This window comes from Lathamus discolor, chromosome 7, assembly GCF_037157495.1.
Source record: "Lathamus discolor isolate bLatDis1 chromosome 7, bLatDis1.hap1, whole genome shotgun sequence".
Classification (NCBI taxonomy): domain Eukaryota; kingdom Metazoa; phylum Chordata; class Aves; order Psittaciformes; family Psittacidae; genus Lathamus; species Lathamus discolor.
Window position 1 is genome coordinate 16,470,657 of NC_088890.1, and position 24,705 is coordinate 16,495,361.

The 24,705-nt window shown below is 42.0% G+C and overlaps 2 long non-coding RNA genes across 2 annotated transcripts; both read left to right on the top strand.

Annotated features, from left to right (window-relative positions):
- Positions 1 to 979: 979 nt before the first annotated feature.
- On the top strand, positions 980 to 5,758 carry LOC136018291 (uncharacterized). The gene is made up of 3 exons (XR_010614340.1): positions 980 to 1,058; positions 3,983 to 4,064; positions 5,407 to 5,758. It is a non-coding gene; the product is annotated as an uncharacterized LOC136018291 (long non-coding RNA).
- Positions 5,759 to 5,846: 88 nt separating this feature from the next.
- On the top strand, positions 5,847 to 22,243 carry LOC136018290 (uncharacterized). The gene is made up of 3 exons (XR_010614339.1): positions 5,847 to 6,059; positions 18,083 to 18,170; positions 21,163 to 22,243. It is a non-coding gene; the product is annotated as an uncharacterized LOC136018290 (long non-coding RNA).
- The last annotated feature ends 2,462 nt before the right edge of the window (positions 22,244 to 24,705 follow it).

Genomic DNA, 24,705 nt, shown 5'->3' on the forward strand with positions numbered 1-24,705 from the left:
AGCTGCTGCAGGGCCTGCAAAGGCAATGGGTAGGGCAGGGAGAGGAGTCAGTCTGCCATAGCTGGGTTTTGGGGGTCCTCTTTCCTCCCACAAGGCTGCTGCATAATGATGCTGGATTTCTCCATGGGAGCAGTAGCATAAGCGTGCTCCTTGGCATTTGGAGGTGCGCACACTGTCAGCTGTGGTTTGTTAGTCATTCTGGGTTTCCTTCCCCTCCAAATCTTCAAGGAAAGACTTGGTATTTACTCTCTGACATTTTATTTGCTAAAGGACTCTTCTTAAAATACCGTGGTTTATGTACAAAATATTGTTTATGCATAAAATACCACTGAGGCTCAATTGGGTCCTGAGTTGACCTCTGCCTACCCCTCAGATCTTCCAGCTTCTTATTTGATCTAACAGTGTAAGCTCCGCATCTCCTGCACAGTACGCAAAGCTTGCTTCCCAGTACACATACCTAATTTGTAGCTAATACTGTCTTTGTGGCTACTTTAATAACAGTATAGATTTTTTTTGAAATGAGACGCACATGTGGCTCCTAAGCCAGCATTTCTCTGTTCCAGATTAAGCACATTTTGTTTTTCCAAGATGCCACATCATACATAATTTTCTATAATCTTTCTATTGATTTCATTCTTAGCCTTCCATCAAAACAGCACTGGAGCAATTGAGGAGCAGACTGTGACCTGCCTTTCAGAGAAGGAAAGGGCATGAGGAATCTACCTATGTCATTATATTGACCTAGTTTGTAGGTAATAACCTTGGGCAAAATGAGTAGTATTAGCTAAGGAGTGCTGTTTGCAGAGTGTGGGAGTCCTGGCTATTTTATTCCTTGCTAAGGCTCCTAGAAAGCATATCTCTCCCGTGGGACACAGTGCTGCTTGATGGTACCATCTCCTTCCAGGACAAGCTGGAAATTCAGAAGATGCCTGTAACATTCTTGCAAAGCCGCAAGCAATGAGTACAATAAGGACAAGCCCAAATCTTGAAGGAGAACAAAGTTAGAAGTCAACCAGCTGGAGCTGTAAAAGGTCACTGGCTCAGCTCCAGAAAGAGTGGTATGTTTTGATGTTTGTGGGATATCCTCATGTTTCCTACCAGGACACACTGCTGGGACAAGATCATACCAGAGCAAGTTTATGATGCGGAGGCATCTCCTGGGTTTGACTGCAGCAGAAATACCTTGTGGTTTCTCTCCATCTGGGCGAGATTAGGCAGTCCTGGAACACATGAAGATTAATAACAAAAATAAAAAGCTTTCCTTCTACCCCTCCATCACCTCCTCCCACTGACACAATTTAAAGACTCAAAATCAGTTTGTACTGGGGCCAGAGATTGGAGTTAGGATTGTAATGGTTCCATTTAGAACAAGGAAATTGAACTAGAGCAATTAATCAATAACAGTATGGGAAAGTAAAGACTGAGACAGTCACTTAAAGCTTGCATGCTTAGCTGGGAAGGGGAATTTTAGAAGACTTCTTTTACTGCCTGTATAAGTTTTCTATTACCAGCTTTCAAGTATGGAGAGAAGCAGTGCTTTGTGTTGTACTGCTTCACCCGGCACTATAAACCCATTCATTTACAGCGAGCGGATACTTAATTATGAATAATCCCAAAGTGTTTCACTGACTTGTACATACTGTGCACTCAGGCCTATTTCATACAGCCATGAAATGCCATCATCCCTCAGGTGAAACAAAGCAACTCTTCAGCAGCACAAAGCAAAGCTGCACAGCAATTTAGGAAAGGAAGTGAAGAATAATGGATTCATTTGAAACTGCAGGGGGATTTTAACTATGCAGAATGCAATTACCAGAACTGGAGTTTATCCAGGATACTGGGGTTAAGACCCTATCTGTTACAAAAGATGCCACAGAATTGCCAGCATCCTTCCCCTCATTTCCTATGTGTTACTCACTGGGCTCCTGAGCCCACACTGAAAGAGGCCAGTCCTTTTTAGGTTGTGAAAAATGATGGGATCTCAGGGCAAGGTGCAGAGCAAAACCCACTAATTCTTGCTGACCAGAGCTTCCTGTTTGAACATGATGCAAAGGGTTTTGTACTAGAGAGGGAAATGAAGGGCTCCTAGGTGCGTGACTCCATCCAGAGCCATCAAACCAGGGCAGCTGCTGCTCTACAGTGTAAGCTGCTGAAATAGCAGCATGGTTTCACAATCTAAATCTGGTCATCAGTACTTGAAGCCAGAAATGGGCCATTTCCTGACCAAGTTTATGCAAGTTAGACTGAATATCTAAATACTTTTTAATTTGGATCAGAAATTCCGCATTTCAGTGGAAGCAATAAGCCAAGGACAGTGTTTCCAACATCCTGGCTCACAGTGAAGAGCAGCATTGCAGCACAGAAAAAAGACTTAAACCTCATCTGTGTGATGTCTGTTAGGAGCTCTCCTGAGCTGTTTGAGTTTTGGAGAGTTCCTTGACCTCCAGAGCCCAGCTCCCTTCAGGCCCTCTTCTGTCTCTCAGTTGTACACACAGTCCTGCCCGTTGTTTAATAACTTCATCTGATAAATAACCAGAGCCTTTTATCTTGGAGCATTTACACCCCAGCAGAATCAGAGAGAAAAATCAGATGCCAGAAGCTGGTTTTTGAAGGAAAGAGGACAAGGGGAAAGCAGAGAAGCAAAGCCTGGTCCAGGTAGGGGTGCATGGAGTGAGCATCATGTCCCAGGACTGCCCCTGCTTTCCCTCTTGCTGCAGGCGAACAAGCATCATTGGTTCTGCAGGGGAGGAGGAGAGGCAATATTTGTTCATATATATGTATATTTGAACTCCTACGAAAATAATACTGGTTGTGAAACTTCGGGAGCAGCATTTTCTAACTTGGCACAAAAGCTCAAGTGTATGTGGAAAGCTCTCAGCTGATTTGTGAGGTACAAAAGTCAGTGTTCAACACTTCTATTTCTGGGCATTTAACTGATTAAATTAGAAGTCAATAATTCCTGCCTCTTTCTCCCTAGAGATCCAGGTGTTAGGTGTGCTCAGTGCTGGAAACATCTACCTGTCTTATATCCCCTCCATTTACTGTTCAGAGTGTTTAGGTCTTATCTAAATGTCTGTAGTTAGATACCTGTAGTTATCATTATTCTCTCAAGGCTGTTGAGACAGACAATGAACCATCACAGAAAATTCATGATAGAATCTGGTTGCCCACTCACAGATGCTGGGGGAAAGGTTAGCAATTGCTAGTTAAACCCCAATAAATAATGCTTCAGTCTTGTAACTGCAAATCTTTCTAATAGAACCTGCCTATTTCATGCCCTGCACCATAAATCAGTGCCCCTGATGAGCAGGCTTTGAATGGCTGGACAAAAATGATTAATCAAGATTAAATCAAAAGCAGCATGCTGCATGTGAAGGCAGTGTTCGTCAGGACGCATTCCTAGGAATGAAATCACTTCGAAGTGGCTTATAAATCTGGGACGTGGCTGAGGTTGATGGGAGGAAATGTGACTGGTATGGATTTTCAGGTTTTATTGTGCATAGATACTGCATACGGTTAAGTCTTCCTGCTCCTGCAGACAGCATCAAATTTCAGACCGTGTGTATCTTGCATCTTCATCTACCAAACATGATAGGCGACGATGCTGGGCTGACGGAGTGCTCTCACACCCCTCCTGCAATGGCATTCAGGAGATTTATACCAGGAGAAAGGCAGAGAGAACCCCAAACAACAGAAAGAAAGCTGGGAAAATCAGACACCATTTGTGATTTTACTGAGTACATGAAGGACATGCAAAATCTGGAAAAAGAAACATTGATGGGGTAGAGTTTTACTCCATTTTAGCTGATATTCTCCCTTGTGTTGCCTGAACTGAACACTGTATGTATTTTCAAGCAGACTGGAAGTGGCAGTGTCCTGATAGCTACTGTACTGAGCATTGGCCCAATCATTGAGTGTTTATCTGGTTTTTCTCTTGTATTTATTTATTGACCATTCATGAATCAGGACTTATTCTTCACAGACACTGAGCTGAAGCTGCATCTGTGATACAACCAGGAGCAATGCTCAGGAATACAAGAATATACACTTGCCAGCATGAACAGGTAAATGAAATAATCATCACAGATGGTCTATTTACGTAATGCGAAATAATGATCTATTTCAAATTCATCCTTAATATACTCTCTTAAACTAATCCAGTATATCTTTTCCATGTAACATTCCTGCCTGGAATGATTTTCAGCTTATTTTCTCTAAATCTTCTCCAGGGGAGCAAAGATTTGCATATCATTAGGTCAAAAGCCCATTGAGGATACACTACCTGGAAATTTTGTAAAACAGATTCATCTTCTGGCTGTGAAGGGGAGCTGGGCTCAGAGCATAGCTTTACAAAGGCACCAAAAGCCAGACAATACCCAGAGGTTCTGCTTGCTACTGACAGTGCCCAGCAGAAAATGGGAAGGTACTGTATAGTTAATAGATCCATCTCTATAGTACCTAAAGTAGACATTGCCAGAGCAACGTAAAATCTCCCCAGAAGAATGAGAAGGTGGTAACTGAAAAGTGATTATGATTCATAAGCTCTTAGAAGGAGCAGGGCTGGTGCTAAGTGTCTCAGCATGACAGAGTCACCTTTAATATAGTGGTTGTACACCTATTATTCAGTAACAGAGCACGCCTTGCTATCCTCAATTCCCACCTCTCAGCACGGATGAAGATTTCTGTTTGGGATAAATTTTAACTTTCAAATAGTGAATAATATCAATTTTCTTGGAATTCTGCCTTTCAGCAAAAGAACAATAACCTCAAATTTTGATATCCTTCATCATTCAGCAATAATGCTGAGAGGATTAATAGTAATAGCTATATTTTATTATTTTTATGGCAGGTTGTAAGGGAAATGAATGTTCTGTGTCAAATGAAGGTCACTCTGACCACCACTTGTTCTAGTGAAACTTTGGTACAACTGGCATTCTGGTTCAACTTTAGGTCACATCATTAATAAGGAAGGGGAAAAAGCATCCTTAAAAATTCAGTGTGCAAAAAACCCTGCAGTGCCCAAGCAAAAGCAATAACAGTATGAAAAATGGCATAAGAAGCAAAATAGTTGCTCTGCTGGCTCATTTAGAAATCCCTCATCCTGACCTGATATTTCAACTAAAGGAAATGCAAGTTTTTCACCTAAACTTGTGTTCATTTTTTTTATGAACTCCAATCTGACTGAAAAGAACTCAAGTCACCCAATTCTGTGTTTCTTCTCTCTCCTCCCTGATGGGTTTTGTTCATGCTGCTCTTGAGGACAAGCACTGAGGTGAGACTTGTGGTGCTGGGTCATAGTGGGCTTGGTGGGACAGCGGAGAGTGCCACAGGCCACAGCACAACACAGGGAACCTGATTTTAAGGAATTCTGCTGGATTTTGTGTCTTAATACTTTTCTTTTTTCAGGACTTGATGTCTGCCCAGTCCGGGGCTCAGGGTAGATGTGTTCCCAGAGATGTAGCTGAAGAAGGAAAGGGGAAGCATCCCCACAGAAAACCATGAACCAAAGAAGATCCCAGGTATTTCTGCTGTGGAGTTTGGGGTCTCTCACCCTGCCATATCAACTCACTGTACCTCAGAAAGCATTTTGCTGCTATAAACATGGTTCCAGGTCCTTCTCAACACAGCTCCATTGTGGATAGTCACACCAACATCTGTGAGAGCTTTTGGGGCAGTTGTTCCCACTAAATACCTATGAAGACTTTTGAGACAGTTTTCCTTCCCCCTGCATAAGTAACCTTATAGACAAGCTCCTGTGTTTCCTGTCTTTGTTCTGAAATTGTGTGTATCTGCAGTCCATGTCAACTTGGCTCCTCAGCTGAAGCCAAGCTACTTGAGTTGATTCCTCTTCCAAACCCATCAGGTGCTGATAGAAAAAGGGGCCACAGGAGGTTCTTATGAGTGCCTGATGACACATGTGTTCTACAGACTGATGAGTAGTTTTTAAATGGAAGAAGAAAGAAAAGAGTTGTATAGACTTCTCTCAGACTGAGGAAGATGATGTGTGGAGGAGGACAGGACATATTCAGTACTGCCAGCATCATTTTCTCTGCAGGATGGTGAGTGAAGCCTTCTGGTTTTACAGCTCTTACTTTGTATCCCATTGCTGAACTAGCTTGAATTGTGTGAAGCCCAGTTTGGGATTAAATCAGGTCAGTTTGTGGCTGCCAGCTTTGGATTGTGTTCCAAAAACTATGCCTTCTTTTGTTTTACTGAGTATGATTTTGCCTGTCCTGCTGCTAACTAGTGGTTTTATTATAGACCCTGTTGAATCATAGGCAGTGGGGCAGGGGAGGGAAGCGGAACAATGTCGTGGGTGTGCAAGAATAGAAATGATCCTTAAAATATGTTGGGGGTGGAACAGCAAGCATTAGAAGAGGATAGCAGTTGTCTCTTTATCTGTAAGAGTTTTTCCCCACCCAGACTCAGTCTTGAGAATCTTCCTGCTTTTTCCAAAAATAAAGGCCTTCTTATATATCCAGAACACTTCACAGCAATTTCATGTCCTGTTTAACTCCTGGCTAATAATTTCATCTTTCATTTCCTCCTATTGTTCACCCTGGCATGCATCCCATCTATTATAAGCCCCAGATATCATAAAGTAGTGGGGGTTTTTTTAGATTTAGGGAGAAGGATATAAAGAGTCAGCTGGTTTGCAGGAAGGTTTTTATAGAAGCACAAGTTCTGGAAGCATTGCACTGAGACTAGTATTAAAGAAATAGCTCTATGGAAGGAACCTAGAGTGAGGAGACAAAGCAGCCCTGCCTTTTTGTAAGAGCTGTGTTACTGCCATAGAGAAGGTAATTGGTCCTGTAGAGGACTCTTTTACAAAATGGTGCTTTGTGGGCACAAAGGAGAAACATGAAGTTTTCACAAGCACAAATTAGCTGCTAGATCAGTACTCATGGGAGCTGGGCTTTTCTGAACATTTCTATTAAAAAAGTTGGCTACAAACCAGCATATTTGCGAAATTAAAATGTCTGCAAATGTGGCTTTTGCCTCTGTGACTGCATGCACAAAGACATGCTTTTACAGAGTCCGTCAGCTGAACTAGAGTGTGTTTCCCAGCTGGATTGGGCTCTGCTGTGTCATAGCTCAAGGTCTTGTACTGCTTCCACACCTTCCTTTTCCCTACTAAGAGAAACAGCTCTCGGACCTTATCTTCCTTTTGTCTTGTGAGGGCGGATCAGAGTCACCAAAGTAGCAGCACCACCAGGGCTAGGAGGCCTCTGAGAGTGCTAAACGTGGTGTTGCAGCTCTGCTAATGAACCCCTTGGATCTGTTTCTTTTCTGTTCTATACCTGTACCATAACATTTTGCTTTCTAGACTGCAGAAAGTTACCCGAGTGCTCTTTGGACATTAGACAGGACAGGATGATGAGGCTTTCTGGAGGGCATATAAAACTGGTCTGACTGGCAAAGGTATAGAGGAAGTGGGTGGAGGAACAGGAGGTGTGGATACTAGGATTTTATTTGCACTGGTGCTCCTCATTCATATCAGTGATAAAAAATTTATAGCATGTGGGAGATGAGATACTGCATCACAAAATTTCTCCAGGAATCCCAAAGCATAAAAAAACCCCTTTACAGATCAGATTTAATAGTGGAGCAGAAAATCTGGGTGCTATCCTGGATTGGCAGACCCACTTCAGTCACTGTGGGTTTTGTCTCCTTGCTCTGAGCTGTAATAGATACCTTGCAGCCTGTAATGCAAAGAGCTGGCCATGCTTTGATGTGTAGAAATCAAGGTTAATTAGAGAATATTCTTACAAATCACAGCTTTTCACCAGACTCGTCATCTCCCCTATGCCAGGGCCCTGAGCTAGAAGAAGGGCTGATGCTTTGCAGTCATCTCCTGCTGTTGTCAGTTTGAACATTATGAGAGCAACTCTACCAGTCTCAAGGAGCCTAGCTGTTCTTGAGGACATCTTTCACAGGTCGCCTCACCTCCTGCACAAATTGCACTTTGCCTTCTCTGAAGAATTTTTCATAGACTGTAGGAGGGCTGCTGGAAAGGAAAACATAGGTTTAGAAAGGGAATAAGAACAATGAGGATACAGCAATAGCTCTCCCAGGTCAATCCAAAGTTGAGCTTTTTAGGTCCCTTCCAACCCTTGGGATTCTGTGATTCTGTGATTCTGTGAGCATCATTTGAATGTGGGATACCAATGCTAGAGGAAATGGTGAAGGCATCAGAAAAAAAAAAAAGGAAGATGCATCAAGAGAGTTATGAAATAAACAACCCATGATGTGAGTTTTCCATTAGCTAATCCGTGACACGCATCTTTTACTTGTCTCTGTCCAAAATACTGTCAATGAATTCAAGTCTATTGTAACTTGGTCTAAATGTATGTTTTCATACTACCAAGGGGATAAACGCTCATTTCTCCCTGAAGAATTCTTAGGGCTAATAATGAGGGTGGTGTGATAGCTGTTTTACAGCAGCTGTGTGAAGCTCTGTGAGGGATACAGGGATAAGGTTTCTTGTGGTGTATGCTGTGATGACTCGCAGAGTGATAGTTCACCAAACCAATGTGCCATGTGTTGTCAATGACCTGCGTATTTCCAGCAGCTCCCTAGGACTTCCACTTGCTGTGCTGTCCAGGTGTAAGCTTGGGTCTTACAGCACTTCCACACACACACTGGTGTGTTTAAGATTAATGTGCAAGGACATAGGCCTGACCCTGTAAATGCTAGACTTTTAAAGCTGTACTGTTCTCGATTGTTTTCCACCTGTAACTGTGTTTTGTATTTGATGAGCAGTTATGATGGTAACCAGGTTCTCACCCTTTATGGAAAGGCAGCACTTCATAAATACTGAAACCTGCTCTTTCTACATCTGTGCTGGTTTCCTACAAACCTGGAAATGAGATTATGTCTGCTGTCTTAAGCCTGTAGCTATTGAATAGCTATTGCTAACAGATTCATCTGAAATACATAAATAAGAAGAGAAATTCCATGTGGCCTGGGAAAACAAACAAATACCACACAAATGTGGCACGGTGTTTCTGAAGAGGAGGAAGGTGTGTGTTTGCTCTTCTTGCAGCATGAAGATACTGCAGTGTTACAACTGAAGCCCTTCGTGTCTGCTCCTTGGCTTCCCCGGGTTTGCACCACCAGCACCTCTACCTGTTGTGTGCTTGTGGCTGAGGCTCCCCTAGTATCTCTGATGTGATATATACAGTGGTTTATTATGAATGACACCTAGCAAAGAGAAAATGGACACAATCTCTGTTTTGGGGCTGCAAGAGTTCCGTTTTCAAACAGGGCCAATATCTTAGTACTGTCTAATACCTCTAGTGGTCCTGGAATTTCTGAACTCTGGCACAGCACTTGTGAAGGCAGCTGGGGTTTTTGGCTTGTGTGGGGTTTTTCCCCCTTGATCTCCTGAAGGATGAGAGATAACAAATAGGAAGTTGGAATAGGTAGAATCTAAAAATCTAAAAAGAAAGGAATTGTGGACATGCAAGTGCAACAGTTTCTTAGAGGATGATGTGGGACATAGAGGAAATAACTGCAGGACTTTAAGGAACATCTTCTAGGTATTAGTTGACTATAAGTGAGATTAAGTCTTATGTAAACCCTAAAGTAAGCTAATATAGCTCATGAATACAAAATGGGTATTTTGGACCAATCCCTTTCATGCAGCTACTGGTATAACCTAGTAATAATAGTGTGATTCTGAATTTTGCAGCAGGATTCCCATCAACTTTAGATGATGAGTTTGATTAAATAGTAAAAACTCAAGCAATGGTGAGAGCACAGGGTTTTCTGAAAGCATGACAGTGGCACCACCCACCAAGAGATGCAGGAAGACAAGAAGGGGCAGGAGAAAGGAAGGCCTTTCATAGAAGAAGGTAGTAAAGGATGTTTTTAGAGGGTAACTTAAAATGGAGCAAAAGGAAGGAGAGAACAAGATCTACAGTGAGTGTGTTCTGCATGGGAAGGTTCAATGAAAAGGGGTTTTATTGTTATTCTGTTGGTTTTTTAAGTATGAGTGGAAAATCCTTAGGAGAGCTGTAAAAAACCTATCTAAATCCTTTGTAAAGGAAAATTAGTTGTCTCGCTGCATAACCTGAGGAAAGGAATTCTGCCAATGAGAAATCTTTGGAAATGTGGCAAGCCAAAGGAAAAAGCCTTATGATGAAAGAAACAAGAGCTGGTGGGTTGTCCCCAGCTGGGGCTCCCTGGGGGCTGGAGGAGATGTGCTGGTTTGAAGCATTACTGCAGCATTTTGTGGCTCTAAATCATCATGGGAACAAGTCAGTGCTGAAATGTGGAGACACCAAAGATGACCAGAAGTCCCCATTCTCTTCACCTCCACCTCTTCTGTTAGTAGCCTGTTATAAAGAAGTAGCTAGCCTGAGACAGCAAAGAGTTAAAAACTGCAAGAATTCCAGGCAGTTTAAACATTAAATTATTCTTACATTCATTATATTAAAGAGTCAAATATTTACTAGTGGCACCAGAGAGAGTACATGAATTCTTTAGATCAGAACAAATGCAGTGATGCAGTCTAGGCTATTTTAATAGTAAAGCTTTGGACACAGTGTGCTGAATCCAGTGTGTCTCATCACTATGTGCATCATTCAAAGCTCTTATAAACAGCCATGCTTCTTCAGGGGTCAGACATTAGGCAAGCACTTGGGCAGCACCATGGAGGAGTGACGTAGCAGTGTGATAAACATTCACAGAGATTCAAGTAGGGTCTTGAGATGGCTAAGTATTTGGCAAAACAGATTATGTTGGAAGGAGGGATTGTTACAGGACTTGGAAAGCTGCATCGGCTGTGCCAGTAGTGTGTAAGAAGCAAATTCCCTTGGGATTCCAAATTCTCAGTGTCTTCGTGAGGTTTGTGCTACTTAAAATAGGAGCAGGTTGCTGAAAAACTCCTTCAGCAATGGATATGTTTTTCTTCTGCTACTTGCAGCAATAGTAGAAGAAACTCCTGCAGATGTCAGGAGGCAGCTGTACAAGGCAGGATGCCACTTCTTCCTCCTGCCCATGTTGGCTGCAAGGAGGTGAGTTAAACTCGTTTGCCTCTCTCCTGCAAGGCTAATGCATTCCAATTGTGCATGTGGGAATGACTGCATGAAAGCCTTGCCAAAGCTATAGAGGGAGCCATTTTAATTGACAGTGTGTTCTAGTATAAGCTGCCCTGGGTTTTAAGTACCTGTACTTCTTGTGTAGCAGAAGCACAGCTCAGAACCTGCTTCCTTGGAGACATTGCGTTACAGCTCCTTGTAGCATCGCTGGTGCAGGAGCGGGTGTGGGTATTTGAGGGGCTGTGGTCATGGTTTGGGTTCCCTGTTTCTCAAATGTGAGTTCTAGAGCTGACCTGCAACGTAGCGCAAAGAGCTGTAAGGAACTAATGTAGCTGATGTGAGACCCCATAATATATACACATATACAGTGACCTGCTTTTTGGGAAGCTACCTGTTGTGGATCCTCAGGGGAGAGGAGCTGGCAGGTCATGTAGAAAGGCAGTACATCAAAGGAGGGAAGAGTATTTTGTATATGCATGGGACATAAGCACTTTGTGTTCCCCATGTTACCTCTGTGCAGGCTGCAGACCCTTTACAGCTGGGATAAACTTTTTGCTGGTTTGAATACAGTCATCAGTTTAGTGGGCTCCTACCTCCAGCTGAAGTGGAGAGTCAAACTGATATATGAGCAATGTCAGAAAACAGGCTGTCTAGCTGACATTCAAAGTAGTGGTATTTAACAGCAGCAACATATGCATTGACAAACCACTGGAGAAATCACACAGGACACAGATCAGTAACTGTGTGATCTAAAGCCAAAAGGGCACCACAGAACTGATGTTCAGAGTCTGTTACATGGTGCTTTTGTCATCATCAGTTACAAAAGCTGTGTTCCCACCCAACTGATGCAATTCCCATGGTTGTCTTGGCAGTACTTGAGTTACATCCCACCCCAAGGGAGATGACCCTTGCTTCCCTGAGAGGCGGAGTAAAGTCCCTCTCAGGATTCAACAACCCTGTTCCAGTTAGACCATGTACTTTCTGGTAGCTTGCTGAGGTCATGTGTGTTGACTTACCCTATTCCTGCGTAATAAAAATTGGCAAATCTCCTTGGAGAGAGACCGTGACTCTGCACTTACTGAGCAGCATCAGAGTGCTGAGTTGTGCCTCTTGTTTCAACAGCTCACATGATGCTGTGACTTGTTTCCACAAGCTGGAGCAAAGACAGATGCAAGGCTAAGAGGTCAAAATGGAACAGGGAAAAGGTGCTACCTCCCGCCATGAAAAGCCATCCTAAACAATTCATCTGGGATCAGAAAGGCCACATTTTAGAGTAAATAAATGGAGCCAGCATTGACAGCAGTTGTTTCCTACCACCACAAGGAAGGGAAGAGACCATGTGTTCTTGAAGTGTGTCAACATCAGTAAGGGATTGGTTGGTGAAAGTAGAATTTATAACTGTTGGCTTACAAAATGTAAAGATCAAAACCACAGAGAGAATAAATCAAATCACAAAAATACAGAAATGAGAAATAATGGGAAATGAGGTTTGCAGAAAGGAGGAAGGAAATATTGCTCAGGAAAGAAGAGATAAGAGAATAGTGAAGAACATGATCAAAAAAGAAATTAAAAACAGAAATTCAAGATGCTCCTTTACCCATTAGGTGCTCAGATCAAAATTAAAAACAAGGTGTTTGAGAAGAAAGGTAATGAATGAAGTGGGGAGCTGGGATGCTGTCATCAAAAGAATAAAGGCTTTCAAAGAACTCTAGGACTCAGAGATGAGAAAACATCTTGCTTAGACTGTCATCAGCCTCTCTTCCTCATCTCATTCCTGCAGCGCTGTCACTCTGTCTGGAGCACTGATGGTAATGGAGTAAGGAGGAGGGAAAAAAAGGAAGAGCTGAACTTTGGCTCTGTGTATTAGCACAAAAATAAGCACTTCTGAAATTTTCTTCATGGTTTTTTTCCCCAGCAGAAAGTTATAGAGAACTTTAAATGGAAACGATTGAAATATGTTGTAGCTAAAACTTCTTTCATGCACTGGTCCCCAAATAGAGCACTGCACAATGTCACAGTACCATGCTTCAATCTTTTTCTTTCAAATGACTTATTTTTGAGCATACGTAGTGTGGAGAATCTCTACAAAAGTCAAAATGAGAATGCTGTGCACCCTGTCATGGCTTTGTTTTGATATAGGGAAATAAGAGCTTGCACAAAGAGAACTCTGCTTTTGCAGCTACTGCCCTTAGTCCTCGAAGCAGGTTTCTTTTAAGGGAGAGCTGCTGCTGCTCCTCTAAGAATCACACAAGCTCTATTGGCACAGAAACCATCACAAAGATACTTTAAATATTGAGAATATAATGGCCACTGTTGTAGGCTCGGAGCACCTGAAGATGTTGGCTACATCTCATCCAGTAGCCTGATTTAGTTTTGGGAGCCGTCCAAATACTTGCATCTCTGAACGCTTAGAAAAAACACAAGCTTTTGCCATGGTGCTATGGAGAATGTGACAGTGTTTCATAAGGATTTGGCTGAATAAGCAATCCTCAGAACTGACATCGCTTGGTAGTATGGCAGCAGGGCCTGGCTGTGCTGATATGAGCAGAAAAAGAAAAGCAGAGAAAGCTCCCAGGAAAATAAGTAAGGTATTTTCTGTCTGGATTGACATTGTGGCAATCAGCAACAGCCCGTTTGAGAATGAATAAATCCAAATACTGACTGTGATAGAGGTTTTGAGATACCTTTTCCCTTAAATAAAACTCTTTGGTTTGCTTCTTGATGAAACCTGTTATAAAATCAAACATTTTTGTTTGCCTCTGGAATAACTACTGATGTACTGCAAAGGGGACACAGCAAAGGGTTTGCATTTGGGGAAAAATGTGCTGCATGCGACATGAACTTCAATGGGATCTAGGTCAGCTCAAAACCCAGAGCACTCAAAAATTCAGCCTGTCTTCTGTTCTGTCGCTCATCCACCATATGTTCTCTGGTGTTTTCATTTTGCCAAGTACAAAAGCTTTGGTGTGGCAAAACTACCTGTAATGCACTAGGACTCCTCAAAATGGATGGATGGTTTTTTGGATGCTCTGAAAAGGCCATAAACTAAACTTGACTCTTTCTCCATATATTAAGCTCAGCTGCTGCTTCCCTTTCCAATCTAATCCACAATAGGCGGTTGTCATATCCTGAATACTTCTCCACGTGGATCTCTCTGTGGTTTCCATAAAAAGTCAGGCATTCTTACTGGAGAAATACAATACAGGCATAAATCTGGCAAGCTGTTTGTTACAGAAGGCTAAATCCTCTATCCTCCATCCCGTGCTAAGGCCTGAGAGGTTACAGCAGTGCCCCAGCACAGATGGCATCTCCAGAATATAAGCATCACAAACTTTTCACTTTCTTGAATAAACACTACAGCTGAAATGTGAAAACATCTCTGCAGATGCTGCAGTGTCACTGCAGTGAGAGAACAACACCAGGTTACTGATTCAGCTGAAATGCTTCTTGCAGAGCCTGCATCAAAGCAAGGCTGTTTTATCAGTTTACATACTTTAAGCTGAGTTTATTCCTCGCGTAATCCTCCTCGGGGCACTCTGGTGGCTGAGCAGAACCATTGCCGGAGAGTGTCTGCTTCCTGCTCTGCAAATGTAATTTCTGCTCCCTTCCCTGTGTTTCTGAGCTGGCTTCTTTGAGTTTTTGTGTATGTGCTGTTGCTGAGCCTGAGAGAGGGCTTTTGTTTTCTTTTATGATGAAAACATGGATTTTGATTTTTAAGGGGTTCCTGAGTTGAGACGGAAATGGCTGGTTTGCTCCTTTGCAATCAGTGTCATCTCGCTATGAAAGCGCACTGGAACAAGGGATGTTTTTCTCCATCTGCAGAAGATCACACTGGAGCTAAAAAGCTCCAATGTTTTGCTTGTTTGCAGGTCAGCTGCACTGCACTTCAGCCATCTGTTCATCTGTCCCTCCAGCTGCAAAATAGCCTCAGAAAAAGTGATTAGCTGCGAGCATTTTGAGACCAGTTCATCTCTACAAGCCATGTCTGGCTTTAGATAATGTGCTTTAATGCGGGACTCCCGCAGCATGATACCCTTCAAGATTTCTCTTCTGTTTCTGTGCCTCTCCTTCTGATATTAAGAGGGACATCTTACAAAGGCAACTTACAGTTGGAACCAATAGTGAGGACCATAAAAAGAAGCTTATTAACTGTGCACTTGCATTGATTACAGCTGAGGGAATCCTTCTTTTGTGAACTTCATGGGAGATGTATACCAAGATAAGAATGAAGGTGGTTTAGGATGTAGGTGAGGTGGGCTCATTGCTTTCAAGGGTGTGAAATACCTGCCTCTGGTGGGAAGTCTGTTGCAGTTCCTAGCACAGCAGGCATTTTGTGTATGAAGGCTTCTCTCCTATGTAATATTCACAGGTCTGAAGAGCTGGATATTTCTGTTGTCTTGCTTACAGTAAAACTTGAGCAGTGTAGACTGAGTCATTCTTAGAGGTGTGCTTGAGCACTGAGCAGTGTCTCCTGTGGTCTGCTACCCCTGTTCCCATGACCAGGTTGACATTCCACATGGACATTTTGGTTTACACAGGGTTAATGTAGTGGATGCCAGGAAATAATGCTGCCTATGAGAACCGGTGTGAATATCTGCTGTTACCTTTATTTCCCACTGGTGTTGAAGCCCTCGGAGTTCAGTTCCTGTGGGGCTGGACTAACATCAGGGACCTCTGGCTCTTCTGAGAGTGCATACAGAAGGTGAGAAGGGAGCTCCCTTCCCCTTTCTTGGTCTGGGGGCTGTCTTCACCTCTGCTGTTGTTCTTCTCACCCCTGCTGCCACCTGAATTGTTTCTGTCCAAAATAAAGCTGCTAGCATCTCTTTTTACTGTGCTGGATAAGCCTGGGTGGCACTTTTGACAAGAGAGAACAAGCACAGCAATTCTTTTTTGGGACACTTTGTTCCTAAGCACAGGAAGTTGTAAAAATGCTGATAACGAGCTAGTTCATTCATAGCTGATGCCAGAAATGATTGCCTTCTGTCAAGGCACCTCTTAGTGAAAAAGAGCTGATGATTGAGAAAAGCAGAGAGTTGTCAAATCTGACTCTTTCAGTTACTTTTTGCCTTGAAGTGTGTTATCTTCAATTATTCCCCTCGGAGCAGAGTCTTGGCCAGGGCTGGGCCCTAAGTGTTGTTTAGTAATTAATAATGCTTATCAAGTGCCATTTCTGTGTTGTGGTTTCTGCGGATCAAATGCCAAAGGTTTTTTTTCTGAGCTGTTGTAAATAGTTGACATTTCAGCTCCTATATGATTAGTAAGGCATTCTGGGAAATATGTTCTAGATGTATTTCCCAACATAACAATAATTTTATCCTTACTTCTCAAGATGCAGAAATGTGTGTTAGTCCATGGAAGAAAACATCCCAAACCAAAAACGTGTTTCTTAGAATTAAACCACCATGCTACTTTAATGAGTATAATTTAAAACAAACCAAGTTATGGGCAAGTGACGGTACATCTCCCAGCAAAAACTTGTGTTTTGGCATTCAGCATAGGGAGACAAGGATTCATTTTCTTGAAGAGCTTCCTTTTTTATGTACTTGTAGAGTACATACTTTTAGAAAAACAAATTATTTAGGGAGGTGGATTTTGGTATTAATTTTATTTTGCCATCTTTGGTCCCACCCACCAATAAATCTGGAACATCAAGAGGTTTGTCATGACTTCAGAGAGGACGGTTCATGGCTGTTTCTGGTTGCAGTCACATCTGGGAATCTAAACAATGTTACAGGGCACGGTGGAGCATGGGTTACTTGCAACAAGGGCACATTGACCCCAGCTTGGTTTTTTTATTGCTACTTCTTTTATTTTTGTGGGTGTTTTTTTGGAGTGGCCTTGACTATAAAATTGCTGTCAGTTCATTCCCCCTGTGTTTGGTTTGCCTCTTTCCTCCTGACACTTGCAGTGAGGGTCATAACTAAGTTTGGTGGAAGACTTACGAAGGGTAGATGAAGTAAGGAAGTGGCCCTGTAAGCCAGACTCCTTTCCAGGAGCCTGTGTCCTATCTCCTTGAGTTATCAGCCAAAGTTGCGTGGAAGCAGGAAGTAAACTGTACAACGTATAACCCTGACTCTAAATGCGACTGCTTTCTTATTCACTTATATATAGTGGGGGAGAGAGCTTGGTGGACTTCAGGGCAAAATCATTCAGGACACTTATTCTGGTGTCTCTCTACCTTAGAAGGGGCCTGGCTGAGCTGTGAGGCAAATGCATCTCATTGTGACTTTCCCATAGCACACTTCCCTCTGTCTTTCTAACATTGGTTTTACATGGATGCTCTTCAATGCAGGGCAGATATCTCAAATAATGCTTTTTCAGTCAGAGCAAAAAGATGATAGTCTTCCCAGCCAGGCTGGGGTTCTTGCTGCCTCAAATCTGCTAATGCAGCAGTTAAATCGACTTCACTACTTTAAGACTGACAAATGGCAGTGAAATTGTAATGGCTCATTTGACTTGTGTCATGTTAATTCGATAAATACAATTTATGTAACTCTATCCAGGATTGTACTTAACAACATATGATCTAGGTACTAAATGTTTATATACCATAATGTGTTGATATTTGTTCTGATCCTTTTGTACTTAAGCATGAGATTTAGAATACCTCACTTCTTAAAAACTATCTGTGCTTCTTTGTATTATTGAGACGAAAGGATTAGAGGAGTTTTTCAGTGTAAAATAAGTTGTAGAATTTGTCTTGGCTGCACTGAGGGATCTGGAACTGGGGTCTGGTCGAGTCCTCTCCTTTCCAGTGTTTTGCTGTAGAAGTAGATGCAGAACAGCCAGCCACTGGGGAACAGCAAGAATCTGCTGTCACTCTAGCAAGCTCTGAGAGACTCTGGGTCCTCCTACAAGCTCTTACTGGGTCCCTGAAGTTGGTTTACACTTCTATATCCAGCTGTGTTGCAAGAAGCAAAGGGCTTTTTATGCTTGACAGTCCACACCGATAAGGACTGCCTGCTGCTAGCAAACCTGTTTTTCAGAGTAATGAAGTAAAGCCAACAGAACTGGTGACAAAGGCTTGCTTTTCCTAGGCAGGATTCATCCCAGGAGAGCTTGGTGCACGGTAGTCAAGAGCTCTAATGTTGCCACAGCAGAATAACCAAGGGTACTTCCTGGCTTGTGAGTACTATGGAGATTTTCTTTTTGTAGCCTCTAACAATGGCTTTTAGGCGGAGTCATTAGATGCGGTACAAGTAGTTTAATGGTAAAATCTTAGTAGCCTGTGTGCATGCTATACTGTGGTTGACAAAGCGGTGTGATTCTTGTTAATGCACAGGGAGCTGAAGCGCTCCTAAGTGTGCCTTGCATATGTTTTTAAAATACGTCTCTGCTCAGAAAACAAATTGGGATGTAATGTTACATATACTGTAGATCTTGCATGTGTTGTTTTTGTGCCTCTGGTGATAAGCCCGTTCAGTTATGTGTAGCTTTATACATATATCTCTGTACATAAGCCAGAAGAGACATATACTTCTGTTGGTGCAGTTGCTGGGTTGTGCTGATACAAATTTAAGCAAGACTTGTCCATGTAAAAAGGAAAGGTGTGTGTATCTAATCAGACTCCATCCTGTTTTATACTCCAGTTCAGCTCCAGTGAGAGATAAGACTAATGTCAGGCTTTGGCTTTGCTGTGTGGGCTTGCAGGAGGTTTCAGCAGAGAAAGGCTTGCCACTGCTCACTGCAGAATTTCTGTTATTCACACAGCAAAAGACATTCAGTTAGAAGTTGGTCTTTTTCCTTTGCTTCATGTTTCAAGGCAGTGCAGTTGACAGAATTGACTGTACCCCATTAATGGAATGTGAAGCTGCTGAAAGCAGCTGGAGAACGATGCGAGCTAGGAAATCTGCAGCCCATTGGCTGCACTAACTACACTGAGAAACATCTGCAATGCCAGTCTCTCAATTCTGCTGGATACGCTTAATTATTTAGAGCGGAGCAAACATTTGAGTCTGTTTTCCTTTCTTCCTCGGAGAGTAGATGCATTAACATTTTCCTGGTGATTTGTACAGATAAAGTAGCTGTTCCAAGTGCATTTCGTGATGCAAGATGTGCTTTTAGAGGCTCTCACATACTTCAGTGAAGAACACAAAATGATCTCTCTATTTCATCAATCAGTGTGAAATGCTGCCTGTGATTAATATCTCCATTAAAAGTAATCTCTTGAACGGCTTGAAAAAAAAAAAAATGCTTCAAGAGCATCATATGGGTACATTAAAAATAAAGTACTGATCCGTGCAATGTAGTGCCAGGGTCTGGTGGTTACACTGGAAATCAGGCTGGGGATAGTGATGAACATAGGGTCTATTCCTTTAACGAAGGAAGCAACCATGTAGGAAACGGTATCTTTTCCTGGTTATAACAACTTATATATTTACAGGCTTTGTGCAGTGGAAACTACAAGTATTTGTCATAAACTGAAAAGCACATGATTATAACATCTCAAAGTAACCAAGTGTTTATCATATTTTATGAAAAGTTTCCAATAAATCATATACATATGCATATCACCCGTGAGAGAGAAGTATCCTCTGGAGTTTTAATCCCAGCTTGGATGTTTGTTTTCTTTTGGCTTAGAACAAATACTTTGACTTTTCTGTTAAGTTATTTTCTCTGAGTAACTTTCTTCCCTGACACTAGGGTTGTAAAGACATATGTGGTTTTAAAGAATATCATGTTGATATTATGTAATGTTAATTAAGGAACAAAGGGTCTACAAAAGACCCTTGTACCTTGTCAGGTACAGCTGTTTATATGTTGTATAGTTGAAGCACATGCACCAGATAGGACTCTTCAGACAATAAACTGTACTGAAGCATCATCAATCACATAACTTTGCATATCCCCCCCCGGAATGGGGCTTGGGGTCAGTCTGCATTGCTCCACAAAAGCACTGACCTGACCAGGTTACAAATGCAATTTGCTTAAAGTAAAACATACGACAAGAAATATGGTCATAGTTAGAAATGACCGAATAAAAATGTAAACTATGTTCTAAATTGCTCTGATTTACATTTGAGAAGAATCCACTGTGGATTCTCTGGACTGCTCTCCTGCTCTTCTTCAAAGCGGCAGCCCTATTTTGAAGTGTTCAGATAGAGGACACAGTGGTTATTGTCTGGAGTTTGAGGTGAAGAAACCCTTAGGGCAGATGCACCTCCCCATTAAACACAAAGTACCCCCACTCCTAATCCACTCCTCTGAAATCACCCATGTCCTAAAATGGTTCTCCAGCAGCTGAACAAGCTCTTCATGCAGTGGTTGCTTATGTTCAATGTTTTTAATAAGCAAAATGCTGATATTTTGGAAAAAATAGCGCTGGATGATGATAAAATGGTGGATCTAGTTGTTCTGAGCATCATGACAGCAGTTTGTCTCATTTCAAGGCTTGGTCCAGAGCTTAGTCCAGAGACTTCTAAACTGTTGGTGATGACACCAGCAGTGTAATGACCTGAATGTATCTCCAGTTTCAGTTATTGGTTTATAATAGTGTGCTGAACCTTAGATGAATGAGAAACTTCAGCATCCCTTGGTTTTGTTGACTTAATCAAGCATATGATTTCTTTTACAAAGAAAACCCAGGTGAGGCTTTGTGTAACTGACTTTGATAATTGAATGTTGGAGGGAACATTGCTGGTTGGAGTGTCCACCTGAGGTGTCAATGAGAGAAAGCACAAGATATTTCATACAGAAACTGTGGTGAGAAATAACCATGGAAACATCATTTGAGCCTGCCAGGTGGTGAAAACAGGCTTCCCCCCCCCCGCCTTATTTTTCATTATCGCAGGTCCAATGTGAAAGTAGGGACCAGCCAGCAGGACAACTCTGAGGTTTGAAGGAGCTCAGCTCCGTGAAGCAAGAAAGAGTTCTGTGGCATTGCTGTTTCTTCTGCATCCAGGCTATGGTCTGGGCCATGCACAGAGAATCATGGTTGTTTTTCTAGCAGCAGAGAGGATATTTGATTGCACAGTTCAGGGATGCTCAGTACTATCCAGCCTTGCAATGGTGGCTTATCCAAAACCTATGGGGGATATTGCTACAGGGGAAAAGAAACTGATTTCAATGTCCTAGGCAATATTAGATGAGCAAGAAGGACTCCATTCTTCCTTTGCAGAATCCTGCTAATAAAGTGAGGAAACCTGAGGATCTCCTAACCCATCTACTGGCAAAAGAATTCTTGCCTCTCTCATTAGAGCAATGGAGTGAGAGCTGCAATCGTTTATAGAAGTGCAACGGTGATGAAAAAGAGTTTCATTGGGAATTTGCCTTCATTTTCTTTTTCCCACCAATGGGGGAGGAGGCAAATGGATTGGAGAAGAATAAGGTACTAATTTTAAAGGAAATAAACAATTTAAAATGAAATAATGAAAGCACAGCTCTTCTCAGACATAAAGAGAGTGACTAATTCAATGGGAGATGGGAAGAACATATATAGCACTGAAGATGTGCCAGTGATGAAGCCAGGTGAGCGAAGAATAGGAGGGATACTTAGGAGAGTGGACGCTAAAGGTGCATGGAAATGTCTTCAGGAAGGCATATAATTCAGGAAAGACAGCCTCAATTAGATTAATTAGAGAACTACTCAAGTCTGAGTCAAGACACCAGGAGCAGGCACTGGTGAGCTGGCGCAAGGTGCCACCACTGCATTTAGCTAAGAGGAGCTCTGCTGCTTCCCCAAGCTCTTTTCTAAGCACTGAATGTAGTGAAACTTAGTTCTAGTTGTTTTGCAGGTTACAGTGTTGAAGTATGAGTAAAGGAAAGGTATTATCTAAAAGCTCTGTTTTCTCCCCTGCCAATCTTCCATTCACACTCAGAGAGTGAGGGCTTTGGAAGGCTTTCTGCTAGTGTTCATAGTCCTTGGGTCTTTCTGTATAATTTGAAGAGGTTGTCTTGAGTAAGGCACATAGGCATATGCAGCATTAAACCAGTGACTCTAGCTCAAATAGAAATGTTCTACTGTATTTGTTCCAAGTATCTCTAAGATGCTAACTTCAAAATGCTTAGCAAGGGCAAGTTTTAAATAGTGGAACATGGAAAAGGTCTATAGGGACAGAAGGGGAAAAGGCACTTAATAAGAGAGAAGACCTGTTAAAGGAAGATCTCAATTTCTGTGTTTAGAAGCCAAAATTTCAAGAGGGGATTGATCTTGAGTTGTTTTGGGTTAGATTTGGTTTCTGATTAATCTGTTCCTTTCTCTGTGCCACAAAACACCAATTCTGTTTAAGTCTTCTGAGTGATGTTACAAAATAAACTTTTCAATTTGGTTCAAAGGAGTTGAACAATGTAGTCACACTCGAAGACACCATATTAAAGTGATGACAGATGTCCAGGTCCACTTTCCTCCATAATTAAAGCCCTACTTGAATAAAACCTGAAAGGTTGTTGCCAGATCTCTTCTTTCAACCTTCTTTCATTACATTTGAGGTTCAGGTTTTGTATAAACCTTGGCAGAAACTTGAGAACCACAGTTAATTCCAGACTATATTTGACAAATAAAAATGAGCATGGCTGGGCACTTCTGGCCAAGTGCACGCTGGGGTTTTATGACTTTGCAATGGACACTTCAGTCATTAGTTGTGGTGTCCTTTGAAAATTAACTTCTCTCTCCCTTTTGTCCCCAGAATTTTGATGTTTGTAATATAAAATCTAAATATTTTTATTTCTGTTGCAATGTTGTACCCAAAGCTTTCAACACAAATATTTTATTTCTTGTTCATCTGGTTCTCACTCAAATGTGTGAACTTTTTTGCTATGATTGCTTCAAAGCAGCAGTTTTGAAGTAAAATCTCAATTATTTTGTAGTGGATGCTCAATCTAACAACTCGGCCAAGCTGATATGCTTTGTTCATGACCACATTTCACAAGATCCCACAGAAATAAATCTTATCTCCTCTACTGTGATTAGAATCTATTCTACTTTTTCTGCCATATGACCTTGTAGCAAGGTGTTATCAGCCAAAGCTATGTTGTTTTACGCCTATTATCTTGTACGAAGTCCCTGACTGAGGTTTATTGAACCTCGCCTCTCGTTCCAGCTCTGCCAGGAGGAGGACTTCCATTTATTTGGAGTGCTCCTAGCAGTGGAAAAGACTGGGCTGGGGAATTGTTTCTAAGCAGTTACTATGCTGGGTATTAAGTTAGCTGCTACATACTGAATTTTTGCAGTGAGTGAAAGGTATTTTCAGTGCTGCTTTCTGCAAGTGTGGATTATTCCCTCTTTTCACTGGGGAATGCAGATGACGTGACATCTCTGGAAGGCAAGGTAGTAATCTTTGAAGTTAGATAGAAAACTTGGTCTATCTGCTGAACAGATGGGTATCTGAATGGTTTGTTAGTGCTAAATACACTAAAGGCATGAAACACAGGCAGATTACAGTGGTAGGGTAGGAAAATCAGCTAAGAACAGTCTTTTCCACTGATCTTAAAAGAAACTTGTATAATTCAGGACAGGTATTTGTGAACCGTCTGAGTGTACGCAACTCTAAAATCTTCACAGATGGGATGGACTGGGGGTCGTTGCCATGATATTGCCGTAAGCCACTGTGGGCTATCTGCAGTACATGATTATCTCTGTGTAACTTGCTATGAAGACCGCAGAGACTCTGCTTTTCTCAGATGAAGTTTTCCTTTGTCTGTCTCAAAAGGCTGAAGCACAATGTAGGGCTGGGTTGAATGCTCTATCCTGAGGTGAACTGTGCTCTTGGGAAACGCCCTGTAGTTGTACCCAACCACTGCTGGTATTGTTCTGCAGTGGCCATGTGTGCTTATGTTTCAGTTTAACTGGGTGGGTGCTGTAAGATATATAGAAGTTGGTAATCATACAGTTATGGGGGCAAAAAGCACTGTTATTTAGCAGTTTTGAGAATATGATTTGCTTGCTTTCAGATATGTCTGCTACCTTTACAAGAGAACTATTGCTGCTAGAAGTTGTGTAGTTAACACATTATATAACATGTAGTTGTTTTTAATGCTTAAGTATTCTTAGTGCCTCTAAGAAGAATGGGCATAGTCTCCTTTCTTTCATTAAAACCTTACCACTAATTATGAAAGGGTGGTTAGATCATGAGTAGGCTGGGACTCTTCCAATGTAATATAACCCTACCAGCCAAGTATCTACAAGAGTATATATTAACTGCGAACTCATCCACAGACTGTATCTAAAAACTGATTCCTGACTATAAAGGGAACAAAACCAACTGTGTATCAATAGACATGTTCACTTAACACATAGCATTAAGCAGAAGCAAATGCCCAGATTTGTCCTCTGGAGCAGTGCGGATGTCTGCTTGAGGGAAAGGGGTTTCCAGCCTGATGGAGCTGATGGTATGTGGTGGGAAAGGAAGCAGTGCTGACATTGGGAGTCCACAAATGGGATTCAAACTGGGGGAAGAACTGAGTCTGACTAAGTTTTGATACCTTAATATTTGCGGGTAAGGACTGGTGTTGGTAGGGAGTGCCTGCAGACAGCTCTGCCAAAAGCTGCTGTGTTGAGCAATTAAGCAAAAGCTTAGTGTTTATTCCTAACATTTTTCAGTTAGACTTTATCTCATATCGTTATTTTGGAAATGTTTAAATGCTAATCCATGGTTGATGTTGTTTTAAACTTAAAACCCAAACCCCCAAAACACTTGATGGCAGTGCATAAGCTTAACTCACT